Source organism: Hemiscyllium ocellatum, chromosome 2 (genome assembly GCF_020745735.1).
Source record: "Hemiscyllium ocellatum isolate sHemOce1 chromosome 2, sHemOce1.pat.X.cur, whole genome shotgun sequence".
Lineage (NCBI taxonomy): Eukaryota > Metazoa > Chordata > Chondrichthyes > Orectolobiformes > Hemiscylliidae > Hemiscyllium > Hemiscyllium ocellatum.
Window position 1 is genome coordinate 92,460,442 of NC_083402.1, and position 17,286 is coordinate 92,477,727.

Genomic DNA, 17,286 nt, shown 5'->3' on the forward strand with positions numbered 1-17,286 from the left:
ATGGTTGTCTTCAGTGTACAAACAGACTGGGTAAACCAAATTAATCAATGCTCTTTTGCTACAGCAGTATGCTGAAGAACCAAATAGGCAATAGATTATCTTAGTTCTAGTATTATCTCATAATATGCACAGAAAAGGGACTAATTACAAATCTTGAAAATAACATTGAGGGAAAGCTAAATAAGTATGATAAATGTTTTATTAAGTTTGAAAAAGAAATTTTCTTGAGAGAGACAGAGAGAGAGAGAGAGAAAGGGATAATGATAATTCAGCTTCTGATACAGCCATTTTAATTTCTCAATGGATACAGCAAAACACACTGCAATTTTTTTTAAAAATAGAATCCCAACAAGTCCAACCGACCCTCCAAAGAGCATCCCACACAGATGCAGACCCATCCCCCTACCCTATAACCCTGCAATTCCCATGGCTAATGCACCTAACCTACGCATCCCTGAACACTATAGGTAATTTAGCACGGCCAATCCACCTAATTTGCACATCTTTGGATTGTGGGAGGAACCGGAGCACCGATCAGTAAACCAACACAGACATGAGGAGAGTGTGCAAACTCCACACTGTGCAATGAGGCTGCAATCAGGCTCCTGGTGCTGTAAGACTGAGCCACTGTGTCACCCCCATGTCCTTTTCTACTTGAACTCTGGGAAATCCCAGTACTCTTTTTCAGGCCATGGATTTTAAATCACAGAAGAGTCTCCAGTTTGTTATGATCCCCAACAGCATTTATAAAGATATCTGAATTTCCAGTTATTCCAGTAATTGACTGACAGGATTGTGTGGCAAGATGAAATAATTCCAAGGAGGTAGGTACCTCAATTACCAAGTCCATTTTTATTTACAAATGCACAGTATTATGGACTCTGACTGGCTTGCTCAGAATGAAGACAATCTCTGAGAATCCTGTTTATTTTCTATAAGAGAATCCTGTTTCTTTTTTTTCTTTTGTCCAGCTCCCTCAGTGCCAGTTCTCAGATTGAACAGGATGTCTGACACTCCTGTTCTTTTCTTTTACTTACCCCCACACTACTGCCTTACTGCGGTAGTGCTTATTTTTTCGCCAGCACTCACGTTGTGTGTGTGCAGGTGTGAGACACAGTGAAAGACACAAGGTGCACGAATCTTTATTCAAATTTCCACCACCAGGAAGCAAAGAAACACCCGGGTGGCCAGTGACAAGCAGTGCCCTTCTCATCAAAGGGCAATGCTGTGTGATCAAACAGCAAAGGGGAGGGAAGGGATTAGATCAAAATAGAGTTGGAGGGGGAAATAATGCACTCCACTCCCTGCGGCGCCCACCTCTCCCTGAACAACTCCAAGGCGTTGGTGGACACCACGTGCTCCTTCTCCAAGGACACCCGGGCTCTAACGTAACCGCGGAAGAGGGGTAGGCAGTCGGCCCTAACGACCCCCTCCACGGCCCGCTGCCTGGACCTGTTTATGGTCAGTTTGGCCAGGCCCAGGAACAGACCCACGAGGAGGTCTTCAGACCTGCCCTCCCTCCTCCGTACCGGGTGCCCGAAGATCAGGAGCGTGGGGCTGAAGTGCAATCAAAAGCAGAGGAGGAGGTTTTTAAGAAAATCAAAAAGGGAATGCAAACGCCCACACCCAATATACATGTGGTCCACGGACTCCACAGCGCCACAGAGCAAGCAGTTGGGCTGGGAGTCCGTGAACCACCGCAATCTGCGGTTGGAGGGGACCGCTGCATGCAGCACCCTCCACCCCAGATCCTCGAGAGAAAAGGGGACGACTCCCGCATAGAGAGCCCTCCACTGGGGATCCCCACCACCCGGTGGCAAATGGGCACGCCAAGGCGTGTCCGGACGGTGGATGAGGGAGAAGAGGTGGACAGTGTGCAGCAGCAGTCGATACAGGGCCCACCTTTTTACATCCTTAAATGGGACAAAATGAAAATTCCGGAGGCGGCTCAGGTTGTGGGGCACAGGCTCCCGCGGGAAGTACGGGACCTTGGGGCCAATGTGAAATTCCGTCTGGGCTGGGGTGAGCGCGGATGGGATCCCACCGCACACCTGAGCATCCTCCAACTGGTGCACTACGTTGGGTCTGAGCACCGCCGTTTTAAGGCGTCAGATGGCGGTGGCCACGTACCGGACGTCTACCGCTGCCCTGCTCGCTATGACCTGCGGCAACGTCCAGCCCAGGCCCCAGCACGTCCCCGACTCTGGTCACCCTCGCCGCCACAGCCCTCCCCTCCAATAGCCACTCGAGCCCGCAAGTACGGAGGTGCGGATTCCTGAGCAACGGCTCCCTGACGACAGCCGCTACTCCTGCTGGAGGGTAGGCATGACGCGATTCAACCATATTCCAACAGTGATCAGGTCCTGGTATTTTTTGCCTCCCCCCACCCCTCCCAGAATCCTGTTTCTATCTGTAAGCCAGACCCTTGATTAGCCGAGGTTAACACCACATTTAGGAATATCGTACTCAACACAGTCCACCTGTTCCAATCACTTCATCCCTCCTCCTTCAAAATCCTGTTCTTTTTCTTGTAGCTTCTCCAGCGATATTTTCATTCCAGATCTGGCGCCCTCTGACTCCAACTTGGACATGGTCAACATGTATCGGACCATAGCCTATCTCTTGCATCCGAGGCGTCTCGGAAAAAAATCCTCTTCGATTTCAGGTAGTAATGGTATTGAAGTTGCAATGTCAGCTGCATCCATCTCAGACCTTGAGGTTTCTTTGACGCCACGTGGAAGGGGAGAACCCCGGTTTCTGACAGCCATTCTGACTGTTCTGAGGGACTGTTCTGTGTTCTGCTCCTGCCCCATTTGTGAAGTAGCAGCTTTCATGTTATCCTCATGTTTGTTCAGGAGCACCTCAGCTACCGAACTTTGTATGTCATGGAACCTGACAACACATTCACCTCACCTCATACCCTCGCAGGGCCATTCCATGGTTTTAACATCCGACTTCGTGCCTGAAATAAACTGTCTGTGACTTAGAGAATGCATGTGACTGGCATTGTCATTCCTGCTGCCATTTCAGCCTGCCCCCACAGGTCTGGGAATATCAGCTTTAACCTGGTGTGGAGTCTTCTCCCCATCAGCAACTCTGCTCGGGCTCTCCCTATAATTGTGTGAGGGCTGGTCCTATAATCAAACAGGAACCAGGACAGTTCTTTCCACCAGACCATTGAACAATAGATGGTATGGGGCTGGTTGAACATGCCAAATACCATTTGACTTTGGCTGACTCTTTTTCAATAGCAGGCCTAAGGAGGCCGAGATGGAGGCCGGTTTACAGATGAATTGTCTGTAATAATTCACTAATCCAAGGAAAGACCTACGCTCCAGTACAAACGTGGGAGCCAGGGCTCATTTGAACCCTGCCACTTTACCTTCCAATGGGTGCAACACAGTTTTGTCCACTCTGTAACCAAAGTAGGTCACTGGGGTGCCTGAAACACACATATTTCCCTTTTAAGGCTTATGCCCACCTCGGAGAAACATTTAAGCAAAATGTCCAAGTTCTCCAAGTGTTCTTTATTGGTCTCCCCTGTTATTAGTACATCTTCAAATCAATGGCAACCTGGGGTAGCCCTTGTGAAATGTTCTCCATGGTCTATTGGCAAAGGGCGCAGGCTGATGATCCCCCAAATGGCAGTCTTGTATTTTGAAAAAAACCATTAAGGGTATTAATTGTAGCATACTTAGAATCATAGAGATGTATAGCACAGAAACAGACCATTTGGCCCAACTCACCCATGCTGACCAGAAAACCGAGTAAATCTAGTCCCATTTGCCAGTATTTGGGCCATATCCCTCTAAACCCCTCCTATTCTTGTACCTATCCAGAGGCCTTTTAAATGTTATAATTGTACCAGCCTCCAGCACTTTCTCTGGCAGCTCATTCCATACACATAGCTGTGAATTTCACTGTTTGTGTTCTGAGACTCCTCATCCATTGCAATTGCAGGTAAGTATGGCTCATGTCCAGTTTCGTAAAGGATAGCTCTACCACCACCACCACTCCTCCCCAGTCCCTGCACCACACCAACTTTGCATACAAATCCTCAATGCGAGGAATTATGTATTTGTCCATCTGTGAGAACCATTTTACCATTTGCTTAAATTCCCCACGAAGGCAAACTCAGTCATCAGTATTCACAATTGGTCCAATCTGTGCTGTCCATTCTGCATTGGTTTGACGATCCCTTTGTTTTCCAACCTCCTAATTTTCACCTCAACTAGTGCCTGCAACACAAATGGCACTGAGCAAGCATGGTAAAATCTCAGAATTGCTTCCTGATCAACATGTAAAGTGGCTTTGGCCCCTTTGATAGTCCCAAGCCCTTTCTGAAATATTCCAAGGTGGTTCACTAGGACTTCACTGAGGCAGCCATTTTCCAATGGAAGAATGTTAAACCAATCTCAGTAAATCTTTCTCGACCAATTCTGCCCTAATCAGCTTGGGCCCAAGCCTTTTACCAGCATCAGAGGTAACTGCACCAACTGCCTCTCACAGGAGATTGGAACCAAAGTTGTATACTTAATATGCAACAGTTCGCCAGTGTAAGCTCTCAGACTGACTGAGATCTTGTGCCAACCTAAGGCTTGGAATCTAATGTGAATCTTGTTAAAGACAGTTTCTGCAACCACAGATACAACTGCGCCAGTATCGACTTCATAGGATTTGAGTGACCATTTAACAAAACATTAACTTTAATCAAATCCAATTTGGATGTCACTAAGCATTTTAATTGCTTGAACCCACATGTAGGGGGACTTTCCAGGGTGTGCACGCTCCTGGACACCGGCCTATCAGCTTTCTTCTTCACTCAGACCTTGTAGGACTCCTTTGCTGCCTTGAGTCGGCACACCGGCAGCAACTACAATGGCTTGCTGGCTCAGATCCTGAGGAACATTTTAGCCACATGCCTGAGGCCTTGATTTGTTATAGGGTTCTGCTGTGGGCTGGCCTAGGCTCCTTCTGTTCAAAGTCAAAAGTGTGGTGCTGGGTAAGCACAGCCGGTCAGGCAGCATCCAAGGAGCAGGAGAGTCGACGTTTGAGCATAAGCTCTTCACCAGGAAGGTCTTCAACATTTCTGATGAAGAACTTAGGCTTGAATTGTTGACTCTCCTGCTCTTTGGATGCTGCCTGACTGGCTGTGCTTTTCCAGCTTTTCCACTTTTTGACTCTGATTTCCAGCATTTGCAGTCCTCTCTTTCTCCGTCTGCTCAGAACATGCTCTGCGTGAGGCTCTGCGATTGCCTACCCGTGAACTGCGGGACTGCTGCGCACTCAGTTTCATAGAAACCTGGCTCAACCCATCCATCCCAACGGCGCACTTCAGGCTGATGATTTTTCTACCAATCATACGGACTGCACAGCATCCGCGGGTAAGACAAAGGGTGGAGGGGTTTGCTTCTTAACCAACAACTTGTTGTGCATGGACATTGCAGCCCTGGGCAGGCATTGCTTCTTAAACCTTGAACTCCTCACCATCAAATGCTGCCCCTTCTATCTACAACGGGAATTTACTGCTGCTACACTAACGGCTGTGTACATACAGTCTCAACGCCTTCTATGCTCGCTTTGAGCAGAATTTCGGCTGAGAGGTAACACCTATTCCAACAAGTCCTGACAAACCTATCCCAACAGTCACTGCATCAGAAGCCAGATCAGTTTTTCTTCGTGTGAATCCAAGGAGAGTGATGGATCCAGACGGAGTACCAGGCTGTGCACTCAAAGCATGCACAGACCAACTGGCAGAGGTCTTCTCGGACATCTTCAAACTCTTCTTGCAGCAGGTCACCGTCCCTGCCTGTTTCAAGAGGGCCAACATCATCACTGTGCCTAAGAAGGCTCATGCAGCATGTCTCAATGACTGCCGCTCAGTGGCCCTAACTTCGATGGTCATGAAGTCCTTTGAAAGGCTGGTCATGGTATTAATCAACTCCAGCCTCCCCACTACTCTTGACCCACTCCAATTTGCCTATCGGACCCACAGATCAGCGTCAGATGCCATATCACTTGCCCTTCACTCCTCCCTAGAACATCTTGACACCAAGAATAGCTATGTAAGAATCCTACTCACTGACTACAGTTCAGCTTTCAACACTATTATTCCCTTGAGAATGATTACTAGACTTATTGATCTCTGACTAAGCACAACTCTCTGCAACTGGATCATCAGTTTCCTGACCCACAGGCCACAATCACTGAAGATTGGGAACAATACTTCATCGTCACTAACACTCAATACTGGAGCCCCCCAGGGGTGTGTATTCAGCCCCCTACTTTACTCACTGTATACCCATGACTGCGTCACCAAATACCAGACTAATGCCAAGTTCACTGACGACACCACCATAGTCAGTCAAATCTCAGATGGTGAGGAAACAGACTACAGACGAGAGGAGGAAGACCTGGTAAAATAATGCACTGAGAACAACCTAGCTCTCAATGCCAGAAAAACCAAGGAACTCATTATTGATGACGGGATGTTACTCATGGCGCCCTACACATTAACAGCACAGAGGTGGAATGAGTGGAGAATGTCAAGCTCCTGGGAGTGGTCATCCACAACAAGCTTTCTTGGACTCCTCATGTGGATGCACTGGTTATAAAGGCCCAGCAACGTCTCTTCTTCCTCATGCAGCTAAGGAAACTTGGCATGATGGCGAATACTCTTTGCCAACTTTTATAGGTGTGCCATTGAGAGCATTCTGTCTGGATGTATCACTACCTGGTATTGCAACTGTACCATTCAAGATCAGAGACAGTTAAAGAGAGTAGTGAACTCAGCCTGGACAATCACAAAGGCTAACCTCCCATCTATAGAATCCATCTACCAGGCCTGTTGTCAAGGAAAGGCCACCGCATTCTTAAAGATCCATCCCACCTTGGCAATGCTTTTCTACAACCTCTACAAACAGGGAGTAGGCACAGAAGCCTGAACACATGCACCAGCCAGTTTTGAAACAGTTTCTACCCTACTGTTGTTCAAATACTGAATGGACTCTCAAATTTTTAACATTCGCCAGTACCTGTGTTTTTGTTTTTGCCACTGTTTACCTATTATTTACTTATCTATTCCACTTAACTCTGTGATCTGCCTGTGTTGCTCACAAGACAAAGTTTTCCACTGTGCCTCAGTACTCGTGACAATAAGTTCAATTCAATTCACTTCAAGTGGTGTTCCCAAGCTCAGTCAAACAAGTGAGAGAATCCATTGGGATGCCCTGTGGCTCCCATGCTCCAATTACAATGCCAGCTGTAGTGCCTGTTTGAAGTGCAGTTAGGCTTCAGCTAGTAGGTGCTTTTGCATGGTTACATCATTAATCCCACATACCAAACAGTCTCTCGGCATCTCACTCAAAATCACATGCCTCTGCTAGTCATCTCAAACTTATCATAAATTTTAATACAGATACCCTCAGTTCTCTAACAGCCGAACAAAATCAATAGCATTTCAGAATTAGAGAAGGTTTGGGTTTGTAATATTTCTTAACCAGCTCCATTAACTCTTGGAGGGTTTAGTGTCTGGTGCCTCTGGGAAAGTTAAGCCCCTTATAACTGAAAATGCTGCAGGTCCGCAAACAATCAGAATATTGCATGTTTTTAATCTCCCCAATGTCATTTGCCTGGAAAACGTTAATCCAATCCCATGTGATTTTACCTTGCAGACATTGAGTAGGTGTAATATGTTCACACCTGCAGACAATGGCCAGTTTGCCTATGATAACAGTGAATAAATGGCCTCCAAGTATCACAGGGAGGAATTAGAAGTGCCATATTTTATGTAAACAGTTACATTTTAGACTGTCTATTTAATTCAATGGTAGAATTGATTTGGGAGAATTGAGATGACAGCTAATTAGCATTTCCACTTCGATAAAGGGCACATATAATTCACATTCTCATGGCATTGAAATTAAGGCCATACGGCCAGTAGGAAATTATTGTGAAAGTTGCACATTTCCTAAGATATCCCTGAACTTCACAGACAAGGCAGTCTGCAAGAGTCTGAGAGAGCACAGACAAAGAGGCAGCCAGTCCTATAACTCAAGTATAGGAAAATATCACAAAGTGAAAGGTGGGTGAGAGCTAATAGTCAGGTTGAAGAGACCAAGCTCATGAGGACTTAAATGAGTGAGGAAGATCTGCCTCTCTTTGTCTAGCCACCATGCAAATCAGTCCTGAGATTCGAAGTCACCTGGTTGGGAAAGTGAAAAGGATTCAGGCCATTAGAAGTGAAGAATAACAATGGACTAGTTCAGGGCAATAAATTACACACTGAAGGAATAGAATGAAATATAAACATGCAAATGATTTTTAAGGTTACACATGGGAAATGTTTCAGTAATGTGGAGTATATTTGACAACAAAAATAGTACTTATTCAACACTGTTCTTAGTTTGCTTGAGTAACGGTAAATTGTTTCTTGCAACTGGATAGATACCCAATTCCTCTCATAGAGGATTTGTGCACAAAACTGGCAGGGTCTACCCTTCACAAAGCTGGGCATGAGCCTTGCCCACCTGCAATTGTGACTAGATTTGGAGTCTCAGAAGTAGGCCACAAATAATACTCATAACGGGGTATCAGAGATGGCCATTTGGGTTATCATCAGGCCCCGTTCTTTCTCAGGGAACAATTGAGAACATTTTGCAAAGTCTGCAAGGGTTTACAAGGATGGCATGGTGTCTCAATGGTCAGCACTGCTGCCTCACAGTGTCAGGGACCCAGGTTTGATTCCAGCCTGGTTAACGGTCTATGTGAAGTTTGCACATTCTCCCAGTGTCTGCTTGGGATTCCCCAGGATGGTCCAGTTTCCTCCCACAGTCCAAGGATAGAGTCATAGAGTCATAGAGATGCACAGCATTGAACAAGATCCTTTGGTCCAACCCATCTATGCCGACCAGATATCCCAACCCAATCTATTCCCACCTGCCAGCACCCGGCCCATATCCCTCCAAACCCTTCCTATTGATATACCCATCCAAATGCCTCTTAAATGTTGCAAGTGTACCAGCCTCCATCACTTTCTCTGGCACTCATTCCATATGCGTACCACTCTCTGTGTGAAAAAGTTGCCCCTTAGGTCTCTTTTATATCTTTCCTCTCTCACCCTAACCCAATGCCCTCTAGTTCTGGACTCCCCGACCCCAAGGAAAAGACTTTGCCTATTTACCCTATCCATGCCCCTCATAATTTTGTAAATCTCTATAAGGTTACCCCTCAGCCTCTGATGCTCCACGGAAAACAGCCCCAGCCTGTTCAGCCTCTCCTCACAGCTCAAATCCTCCAACCCTGGCAACATCCTTGTAAATCTTTTCTCAGTTTCAATTTTCACAACGTCTTCCCAATAGGAAGGAGAGCAAAATTGCATGCAATATTCCAACAGTGGCCTACCAATGTCCTATATAGCCACAACATGACCTCCCAACTCCTGTACTCAATACTCTGACCAATAAAGGAAAGCATACCAAATGCCTTCTTCACTATCCTATCTGCCTGTGACTCCACTTTCAAGGAGCTATGAACCTGCACTCCAAGATCTCTTTGTTCAGCAACACTCCATAGGACCTTACCATTAAGTATATATGTCTTGCTAAGATTTGCTTTCCCAAAATGCAGCACCTCGCATTTATCTGAATTAAACTCCATCTGCCACTTCTCAGCCCATTGGCCCATCTGGTCCAGATCCTGTTGTAATCAGAGATAACTCTCTCCGCTGTCCACTACATCTCCAATTTTGGAGTCATCTGCAAACTTACTAAGTGTACCTCTTATGCTCGCATCCAAATAATTTATGTAAATGACAAAAATTAGAGGACCTAGCACCAATCCTTGTGGCACTCCACTGGTCACAGGCCTCCAATCTGAAAGACAACCCTCCACCACCACCCTCTGTCTTCTACGTTGGAGCCAGTTCTGTATCCAAATGACTAGTTCTCCCTGTATTCCGTGAGATCTAACCTTGCTAATCAGTCTTCCATGGGGAACCTTATCAAACGCCTTGCTGAAGTCCATATAGATCACATCTACCACTCTGCCCTTATCAATCCTCTTGGTTACTTTCTCAAAAAACTCAATCAAGTTTATGAGATATGATTTCCCACACACAAAGCCGTGTTGACTATCCCTAATTAGTCATTGCCTTTCCAAATACATGTAAATCCTGTCCCACAGGATTCCCTCCAACAACTTGCCCGCCACCGATGTCATGCTCACTGGTCTATAGTTCCATGGCTTGTCCTTACCACCCTTCTTAAACAGTGGCACCACGTTAGCCAACCTCCAGTCTTCCGGCACCTCACCTGTGACTATTGATGACATAAATATCTCAGCAAGAGGCCCAGCAATCACTTCTCTAGCTTCCCACAGAGTTCTAGGGTACACCTGATCAGGTCTTGGGGATTTATCCACCTTTATCCCGTTTCAAGGCAGCCAGCACTTCCTCCTCTGTAATATGGAATTTTGCAAGATATCGCCATCCATTTCCTCACAGTCTATATCTTCCATATCCTTTTCCACAGTAAATACTGATGCAAAATACTTATTTAGTATCTCCCCCATTTTCTGCGGTTCCACACAAAGGCCGCCTTGCTGATCTTTGAGGGGCCCTATTCTCTCCCTAGTTACCCTTTTGTCCTTAATGTATTTGTAAAAAACCATGTGGACTCTCCTTAATTCTATTTGCCAAAGCTATCTCATGTCCCCTTTTTGCCCTCCTGATTTCCCTCTGAAGTATACTCCTACTTCCTTTATACTCTTCTAAGGATTCACTCGATCTGTCCTGTCTATACCTGATATATGCTTCCTTCTTTTTCTTAACCAAACCCTCAGTTTCTTTAGTCATCCAGCATTCCCTATACCTACCAGCCTTTCCTTTCACCCTAATAGGAATATACTTTCTCTGGACTCTCGTTATCTCATTTCTGAAGGCTTCCCATTTTCCATCCGTCCCTTTACCTGCGAGTAGTTGCCCCCAATCAGCTTTCGAAAGTTCTTGCCTAATACCATAAAAATTGGCCTTTCTCCAATTTAGAGCTTCAACTTTTAGGTCTGGTCTATCCTTTTCCATCGCTATTTTAAATCTAATAGAATTATGGTCACTGGCCCCAAAGTGCTCCCCCACTGACACTTCAGTCACTTGCCCCGGCTTACTTCCCAAGAGTAGGTCATGTTTTGCACCTTCTCTAGTAGGTACATCACATACTGAATCAGAAAATTGTCTTGTACACACTTAACAAATTCCTCTCCATCTAAACCTTTAACACTGTGGCAGTCCCAGTCTATGTTTGGAAAGTTAAAATCCCTTACCATAACCACCCTATTATTCTTACAGATAGCTGAGATCTCCTTACTGCGCAAGTTAGATGGATCGACCATGCTAAATTGCCCATTGTGTTCAGGAATGTTTAGGTTAGATCCATTAGCCATGGGAAATGCAGGGTTACAAGGTAGGGGGATTGGTCTGGGTAGATCACTCTTTGGAAGGTCGGTGTGGACTTGTTGGGCCAAATGGCCTGTTTCCACACTGTGGTACCCCAAGGTTGCTATTTATCTGGATGTCGTGCCACTGACAGGGAAAAACAATAAAGAGCACTTGGAGAACTTGGACATCATGCTCAAATATTTCTGCTAGCAGGCATATGCTTTTGAAGGAGAAAATGTGTTTTCAAGGCACCCCAAGTGACCTACTTGGGCTGCAGAGTCATAAGATCAAAGGTTCCCCGGCTCCGTCATCTGTACCAGAGCTTAGGTTGTTCCTTGGGTGGTGAATTATTACGGGAGATTCATCCACAAACTGGCCTCCATCTTGGCACCCTTACACCTGTTATTGATAAAGAGTTTACGTTGGAAATGGTAATGTATCTAAAAGGTAGCCTTTAGGGAAGCAAAAACACAGCCATCGTTACCAAACAATGATCCCAAGCGAGATATGGTGCTGTCGTGCAATGCTTTCCTGTACGGTATCAGGTAGCATTGTCTCACCAGTGGCCCGAAGGAGAGGAATGCTCAATAGTGTATGCTTCCTAGATTTTGGCTGATACTAGACACAAATAGACTTAGGGAAGAGAGGTTTGGTAGTCTTCTTTGGTGTAAGAAAGTTCCACTAATACCTTTAAGGACATAAATTTGTAATAGTAACAGACCACAACCCCTGCCAAAGCTACTTAAATAAGACAAGGCCTTGCCACCCATTGTTTCTGGTGGAATTCTGTGGTTGGCTCTTATTCCGAGTACAGGTCGTTTCTGCTAAAACACAACAGTTGTGTTCATCTGCAGTCTCGCGCTATAGAAAATCACACTGTGGAAAACCGCTATAGCAATAGCACTGTAGAATACTGTTAATAGAAAATCACTATACCCGTTCAGTAGAAAGTTTGCATTATCCAAACAATGTCCACAATTCATCAATCGTGTTATGGTGAAGTTGCGCTGACGAAACACACATTACAGCAGAACAAACTATATGTACAATTACGAGTTGGAACTCCTTCTGCGATGCCAAATGACAAGTGTGAATGCCTTAAGTCACCTCCCACTGGTAGATACACCCCCAGTGGTGCCTCCACTGGAAGAGTTCATTCTAGTTTTAGCATTGTCACTTGATACCAAACTATACCGGTTCCTGTGTGATTATGGGACCATCCCAAACGCAACAACAGGGATATCTCTAACGGAGTTGCTGATGGGGAGAAAACTGCACCAGGTTAAATGTGATTATTTCTAGACCTCAGGGGAGGGGGTGCAATGGCGGCAGGAATACCAAAGTGCCTCCTTGAAGCAAAAAAGACAATTTAATTCAGAGGACAAAATTTGATGCCTGAACCATGGGAATGGCCCTGTATGGTAACGAGGCGAGGTTGATGAGAGGTCAGGTCCTGTGACTTATAAAGTTTGGCTAGGTGGTACAGTCCTGAACAAATACGTGGATCAGTTGGAAGCTGTTGACTTGCAAACAAAGCAGAAGCAAAACATAACTGGCCAATCCTGTCAGAAACTGTAGGTCCTTCCCCTCTGTCTAGTGTTGAGGTGGATGCAGCCTCGATACTGTTACCGCCGGAAGAAGAGGAGGAAACTCTCCCAAGACTCTTTAGACACAACGGATGGGCTACAGTGCAGTACACGCTGACTGTGTCAGCATCTGAGTCAGAGGAACTGAAACTAGGGTAAAACATCACAGGAGAAAGACCAGGCCTATATCCCTGTACTTAGTGGGGTGGGGTGGGGGGGGGGGGGGGGTGTGGAGAGGGAGAAGGGATGTAGGGATCGGAACCGGCTAGATATTGGGGATATCATTGATTGAGGTCTTTAACTGGTCCAATCAGCAAAGCCCTAGCTAACCAATATAGCCAGGAGATTAGAATCTCCTCAGTTGAGGGCTGCCTCCTAGCTTACTGGCTGAGCTGTCTTCTTAACAACGCCCAAGAACTCCAAGAGGAACACTACCGCTACTCATGACTCCACCCCCATTCCCCCCCCATCACACCCACTCCAGTTACTGGCTCCGCCTCCACTCCCAGCTCCACACCCACAGCAGATCCCAGCTCCCAGCCCTGCCGAGTTTTCACCATCCCTGCAGACCTCCCCCCTCACTGAGGACGAACGATCAGTCCTCAGCAAAGGACTCACCTTCATCCCCCTCCATCCACTCATCAATGAATTTAATACACGCTGTGACGTCGAACAATTCTTCCTCGCCTCCACCTCCGAGCTTACTTTCACAATCAGGATTCCCGCCCACCTTCCGAGGACCCCTTCGCCCACCTCCAACATACTGCATCCACCTGGACACCCCATGCTGGCCTAATACCTACCTCGACTTCTTCATTGTGGGCGGCACGGTGGCACTGCTGCCTCACAGCGCCAGAGACCCGGGTTCAATTCCTGAGTCAGGCGACTGACTGTGTGGAGTTTGCACATTCTCCCCGTGTCTGCGTGGGTTTCCTCCGGGTACACCAGTTTCCTCCCACAGTCCAAAGATGTGCGGGTCAGGTGAATTGGCCATGCTAAATTGTCCTAATGTTAGATAAGGGGTAAATGTAGGGGTATGGGTGAGTTGCGCTTCGGCGAGTCGGTGTGGACTTGTTGGGCTGAAGGGCCTGTTTCCACACTGTAAGTAATCTAATCTAATCTAATTTAATTTCTAACTGCCACCAGGACATTAACTGCCTCAACCTGTCTACCCCCCTCCCCTACTCCAACCTCTCACCCTCACAACGCGCAGCCCTCCAATCCCTTTGCTCCAATCCCAACCTCACCATTAAGCCAGTGGATAAAGGGGCGCAGTGGTAGTCTGGCGCACTGACCTCTACACCGCTGAAGCCAAATGTCAACTCGAGGGCACCTTTTCCTATTGCCCCTCCACCATGACCCCACACCCCCCCCCCATCACTAAACCATCATCTCCCTGACCATACAGAACCTCATCACCTCAGGAGATCTCCCACCCACAGCTTCCAACCTAGTCCGGGAACCCCGCACCTCCTCCCTCACCTCTACCCAAGGCCCTAAAGGAGCCTTCCACATCCATCAAAGTTTTACCTGCACATCCACTAATATCATTTATTGTATCCGTCGCTCCTGATGTGGTCTCCTCTACATTGGGGAGACTGGACGCCTCCTAGCAGAGCGCTTTAGGGAACATCTCCGGGACACCCACACCGATCAACCACACCGCCGCGTGGCCCAACATTTCAACTCCCCCTCCCACTCTGCTGAGGACATGGAGGTCCTAGGCCTCCTTCACCGCCGCTCCCTCACCACCAGACGCCTGGAGGAGTAACGCCTCACCTTCCGCCTCGGAACACTTCAACCCCAGGGCATCAATGTGGACTTCAACAGTTTCCTCATTTCCCCTTCCCCCACCTCATCCTAGTTCCAAACTTCCAGCTCAGCACTGTCACCATGACTTGTCCGGACTTGTCCTACCTGCCTATCTCCTTTTCCACCTATCCACTCCACCCTCTCCTCCCTGACCTATCACCTTCATCCCCTCCCCCACTCAACCATTGTAGTCTATGCTACTTTCTCCCCACCCCTACCCTCCTCTAGCTTATCTCTCCATGCTTTAGAATCACTGCCTTTATTCCTGATGAAGGGCCTTTGCCCGAAACATCGATTTCGCTGCTCCTTGGATGCTGCCTGAACTGCTGTGCTCTTCCAGCACCACTAATCCGGAATCTGGTTTCCAGCGTCTGCAGTCATTGTTTTTACCTTCTTAACAACCGTATCTACTTGGATGGCAAGTTTGAGGGATCTATGGATATGGACACCAAGATCCCTCTGTTCCTGCACATTGCCAAGAATTCTGCCTTTAATCCTGTAATCTGCATTCAAATTCGACCTTCTAAGTGAATGACTTCACACTTTTCCAGATTGTACACCATCTGCCACTTATCAGCTCAGCTCTGCATCCTGTCAATGTCCCTTTGCAACCCACAACAGCCCTTCACACTATCCACAACTCCATCAATTTCCATGTCATTGACAAACTTACTAACCCACCCTTCCACTTCCTCATCCAAGTCATTTATAAAAATCACAAAAAGCAGGGTTCCCAGAACTGATCCCTGTAGAACATCACTAGTCATTGAGCTCCAGGCTGAATACTTTTCATCCACCACCACCCTCAGTGTTCTCTTGGCCAGCCAATTCTGTATCCAGGCAGCCAAATGTCCCTGTATTCCATGCCTCCTTACTTTCTGAATGAGTCTACCATGGGGGCAACCTTATCAAATGCTTTGCACACCACATCCACTGCTCTACCTTCATCAATGTGTTTCATCACATCCTCAAAGAATTTAATAAGGTTTGTGAGGCATGATCTGCTCCTCACAAAGCGATGTTGACTAGCTGTAATCAAATTATGATTTTCCAAATAATCATAAATCTGTCTCTCAGAATCCTCTTCAATACTTTGCCTACCACAGACATAAGACTGACTGGTCTGTCATTGCCAAGGTTAACCCTACTCCCTTTCTTGAACGAAGGACACAGCTGCACATATAGGAGATTCACATGACCAGGAAGCCACACTTATTATTTACAGCAATTCTTTTACAATGCAGGGTGAATATGAATGGTTTTACTGCTGAAAAATGCACGTACCTCCTGAAAATGTCATTGCTCCTTTAAGTTATTAACAGTTAATATTTGCAATTTGTTGAGCTACTTAAAGTGCTGCCAAGCAAAGATGTTTCAAAGCTAGTCAAGAATTGGATTAAAATTAAACTGGCTACAGCTGGTGTAGTTTTATAGTAAACTAAAACAAAACCAGAAGATTTAGAATTGCCTCAGTTAAGGGGACTGACTCTGAGCTGGCTGGCCACAGCCAGTGAACTGTGCATAAGCAAACAAAGGGTGACTTGGTGATGGGATACCAGCCTCTGTGCAGTTATTTCAGCCAGCATCCAAATTCAGTGTGTCATAGGAAGGCAGATGTTAGCCTTTATTTCAAAGGGAATGTAATATAAAATTAGAAAGATTTTGCTATAAGTCAGACGATGGCAGGAATACTGTGAATGGTTTTGGGTCCCTTACATAGGAGCATTTATATTCCTGCATTGGAGGCAGTGCAGACCATGTTGACTAGGCTGATAGCAGGTATAGAGGGATTGTCTTCTGAGAGGTTCAGTAGATTTGACCTGTACTGATTGGAATTCAGAAGAATGTGTGGTGATTTTGGAAAACTATTTAAGATTCTTGGGGAGGATGCAAAAATGTTGGTCCCCTTGTCGGAGAGTTAGGATCAGAGGGTATAATCTCAGAGTAAGGGGTCATAGATACAGGGGACAGGGATGAGGGGGTATTTCTCCCAACTCCGTAGAAGAACCTGCTACCTTTTATGGACAACTTAAAGGACTGCCTGTGAGACAGAACTTTGTCTGTGTAAGTTATCTTTGTGAATTGGAAAGGGTGGGAGGAAAAGGTGGAGGTGTCCAAAGAAATAATGATGAAGGAGAGGAGTGATGAGGATTCAAGAACATGAATTGACAGATCAACGTGAGGATTGGTAGGGTGAAAAGATGGAAGGAGTTAAGGATTATGGAGGCTGCAAGTTGTGTCAAAGTTTTCCAATGGCCTTGCAGTTGGATAATCGCTTCTCCCATTCAGCGCCTGTTTTTCCTACCTGCTGATGTTTAGAACAGTACAGCACCATACAGGTCCTTCGACCTTCAATGTTGGACCGACTTCTTATCCTACACTGAGATCAACCATCCTCCTCACTCTTCATTTTACTATCATCCATGTGCCTATCCAAGAGTAATTTAAATGTCCCCA

General features: G+C 46.3%; 1 protein-coding gene across 1 annotated transcript in view; it reads right to left on the reverse strand.

Annotated features, from left to right (window-relative positions):
• The window catches only part of hsd17b3 (hydroxysteroid (17-beta) dehydrogenase 3), a 92,759-nt gene that overhangs the window by 24,319 nt on the left and 51,154 nt on the right, over nt 1-17,286 (reverse strand). The gene's annotated exons all lie outside the window — the stretch shown is intronic.